This window comes from Schistocerca gregaria, chromosome 6 (assembly GCF_023897955.1).
Source record: "Schistocerca gregaria isolate iqSchGreg1 chromosome 6, iqSchGreg1.2, whole genome shotgun sequence".
NCBI lineage: Eukaryota > Metazoa > Arthropoda > Insecta > Orthoptera > Acrididae > Schistocerca > Schistocerca gregaria.
This window is the reverse complement of record NC_064925.1, coordinates 161,751,515-161,755,818: the sequence shown is the minus strand read 5'-3', so window position 1 is coordinate 161,755,818 and position 4,304 is coordinate 161,751,515.

Here is a 4,304-nt window from a genome sequence, read left to right as displayed (position 1 = left end):
ATGTGGTAGAACTTCTGTGGAAATTATGAGTATCATCAAGAGAAGAAAACTCGAATACTTTGCCCACATGTTAGGCAACAACAAATGTCAACTGTTGCAGCTAACACTTCAAGAAAAGGCAGGTGCTCTAGGACAAATAAATTTATCTTGGCTAAAGAACTAAAATCAATGATTTGGAATCAGTACAGCACTGCTGTTCAGATAAGCATGGACAAACAGCTCATCATGATACTCATCGGCAATGTTCTTGGAGGACGAGGCACTTACAGAACAAGAAGATAATTCATGTAGTTCCTAATGCTTCGTTTTTCTGGTGGCTGATATGGTATGACATCGTATTATTACAGACTAGTAATGTAGCTCTGAAATCGCTTTTTACAGCTACAGATATACAACAGATGGCGCCTACTGCTGGGACATACATTCCTAAGGTATAAATTACTCTCCTAAATAAAAGTAGTTTGTTCGTATATAAACAGATTCCTACAAGTGTATTCCTGCACTCCGCTGTGGAATGTCATGTTCGACGTCTTACCAAAAAATTCTCAGTCCTTCTAAGGGTCCATCCCGTCTTATGGAGTTCGCTGCTTTAACGATTTGATGAATTTATTTTAAATATGTGACCGATTGCGGCTCCAGTCGCTAAGGTCGTCAAACTTCAAGACACGGTAGTCGTATTTGTCATGTCTGTGGATCTTGTAAACTTAATTCTGTGATTTAACATATTTTTATTGTTTGTGTCTACAGCACTTTATGGGGCGCAGCGAAGGAGCAGTCCAGCATTTGCCTAAACGCCTATAAACCTAACTTCAATTTACACGCACCACCTAGCAAAACACTCCAGAAAACTACGTCCATGATTCAAACGAAGTAGTGGCACCTCTATCCAATAGTCACCAATAATAAAAGCCGCTGTTGTGGTTACAGTGAACCAAATAAGAGCGGCGTCTCGGAAAACTACCGACCTGAGTTCTTAACTGGTTTAATCTGTTCACTGTAGAGGCCCATCTTTTTCGCATTTTAGGAGGACACCATGGTAGCATCATAATGACTAATAATTGTATCCCACTCTGTTCGCCAGGAAAGGAGAGGGCCTAGATGCTGGTGTGAGACTCCCAACAAAAATGTCCAGTGACCTCCATCTCATATTTCTCCGACTGATAGGCAGGAAAATCCTGAAAGCCTTCTACTTACAGTCGCCGCCTGTGTGTGTGTGTGTGTGTGTGTGTGTGTGTGTGTGTGTTTGTATGCGATGGGGCGGGGAGGCGTAGAAGATGACTTTACGGTTTACCCTCCAGGCAAATCCCATAACCGCATGGTCCAGGGCCCGTTATTTGAAATTTACCATCTTTATTCGCAAGTATTTACCTTCAAACGGGAGAGCGGGCTCACTCTCTACCCATCATTGTGGGAACTTTTTAGTATTTGAAACCACACAAGAGGCTAAAACTTTTGTTTCTATCAATAAAAGTAAAGCAAAAATGCTTAATAGCTTGCGTGGTAAGAATTTAAAAACAGTGGGAGTGGAAAATATTTTAACTGGGCTGGATGGGGGAAAGTTTGTGGAGGAAGCCAGTTAAGAGAGACTGCTGTTAACTAAGATTTTTTGCTAACAATGGAAAGGTCATAAAGCTTTGTGCATTCTCATGTTAGAATCTAGGCTGTTATGGGCAGAGTGGGCGACTTAACAGCCTTTTTTCATAAATTGTAAATGGTTCGCCCAGAAGGATCAGATCACTCCATAAACGAGGGACTGTGGTCACATCTAGGTAGATGTTTCTTGCCAAAACATGGCCTTCTTTAACATGAGAATGAGGCCTCCCTAATCCAAAATCTTATTTTTTCAGACAAGAGAGATATGGAATCACTGACTGACTGCTCCCAGTATATGTAAAGTGGAGACTTGCTCTCCCAGTGTGTGAAACGTGGGGCTTTGAGGCTGTGAGGCCAAAAGAACAGTCAAGAGGGGATATTCAATGCGTAGAGGATAGTTTGATTGCCGGCCGGTGTGGCCGAGCGGTTCTAGGCGCTACAGTCTGGAACCGCGCGACCGCTACAGTTGCAAGTTCGAATCCTGGCTCGGGCATGGATGTGTGTGATGTCCTTAGGTTAGTTAGGTTTAAGTAGTTCTAAGTTATAGGGGACTGATGATCTCAGAAGTTAAGTCCCATAGTGCTCAGGGCCATATGAACCATTTGATAGTTTGATTGGTTTTCACTATGCGGGAGCGGTTTAGTTTTGTTAATTCGGCTCCCCCACTGAGGCTAGGCGGAAACTGGTGGTGCTTCTATGGGGTCTTCGTCTTCCGGTCGTGTCCTGGTAGAGAACTTCACTTTTTTCCCTAGTGGCTGAGACTTGTGTTCTGTACTGTGGTCTGTATTTTGTGGTGGACTAAGAGCCTGTGGCTGTTTCCTGCTGGAGCCGCATATCATGTGTGTCAAAGGAGTGTACCTATTCGTCCTGACTCGACTGTCTGACGGTTGACAATGCCAGCACGCACCGTCGTGCCTGTGAATCAAATTTGTTTGGCCAGACCACCGAACGGATGCACTTCACAGTAAAATCTGCTGGGTTTTCAGGACTCTGATAGGAAAGCTTCCCTCGTTCTGATAATCAGAACGCCAGGCCGCGTCGTCTGTAAAATTTCGTGAACGCGTCAGGACTTTACAGCTGCCGAAGCGAACCACTCCTCGCCAACAGCACGCCATTTTCTGCTGCCGTGACAAAGTCAGGTTGCGTTTTAAAAGGGAATAATTCAAGGAAGAATTTGCATAGCTTCCACCTCAATATATACTTTGCCTGTCAAACACCATTCCTTGCGATTGTCGTGAAACCGTACAGTGTTTCCGCTCCATAAGCAGCAGGTTTCGCTGCTCGCTCGCACCGGGAAATACAAATGGAGGCGGCTCCGCCGCCAATTTTATTGCACGACGCGGCCGGCCGCGGGTGCAACAGAACCCATGCGGACGGGTGGAAAAAAATGTGTCAGGCTTCATTATACGTATTTATATGTGTCGTGTATTATGCATTTCTTGTAGGTTAATGTGATTCTGCACATGAACTTCCCAGATACTCCTCACATTTTTCCTTAAAACGTGGCCAAATCTGAGTAGGGAAGTAGTTCTGTAGTATAGTAGTACCAACATTACTCCTGGGTAGGGGGTCAGAGAGACAGCACAGGCAGGTAAAAGTGAAAGCCCTTGCAGTGTCACAAGAGATGGGCTGGAAAGGTTGGTCACGGCCAAGTGGTTCGATTATCCCCACCACCGGGGCCCAGGAAGACCTCTGGGTGCCCGCGATATTCGGGGTGTGTTACAGAAGACGAGAAAGTGAGCAGACGTGCCCTCGGTGCGTATATCTCAATGTTCACGCGTGTAAGAGAGGTGACATGAGGAAAGTACTGATCGTGTCATGTCGGCATCAATCGGAACATTTCTGCTCTACTATGCTCTTTGTCTCACTGCTGCCAACGACAGCGATTCAACAGTTATGGCACTTTAGTTGCGTGATAAAGAATAATCCTGTTGTTGTGTGCCGTTTAAATAACGAAATGAATTACGAAGTATCCATTGTGGCACATTGAGCTCACCTCCTACAATGACCCGTAGAATTAGAGGCTTTAGAGGCAGAATTCTTCCTTGTGATGCTCGAAAAATTATTAATCAGTTTGCAGAATAATGTTAACTCGTAAAAATGAAAATGAATGATGGTGAGCTTATTCACCCGTTGCACAATTTTCAAGCAAGGGGTTCCCGCGTTAACGGGCAAGATCTTGCACATTCACAGTCAACTCTTGACAAGAAGAGACTAGTTTTGCCTCCCATCCACTGAAACATTCACATTTGGTCCCAGTTACTTATGAATATGCACTGCAATGCTGTGTAAGCAGACCGCATGTAAATACAGCTGTATATTTTAATGATTATTTCCAGCCACCATGCACATAAAAAACTTGACACTTGACGTGTCGTGGTTTTACTATTTTCAGTTTTGTGGTAGCTGGTGTGTCCTTGAAGGAACAAGCTCCGCCAGTCGACCACAGCATGCGCAAACAACATATGAAAGACATTCGTGCTTCTGCAAAAGCAGAAGTGACGCAAGAACATTAGGATTGTGTCAGTGTTTTGTATTTTCATATAACTGAAAACACTTGTAAGATGATAGTAGCAGGCGTGTTTAACTAATAACGACGATGACTGTATTTATTTTAAAATGTATTGTGCGTTACAATAAAAAATACGTAACAAATCTTTAGAGTGTCATTTTTTTTATTCTACTAACTGATTTGTATTTGCAATATTATT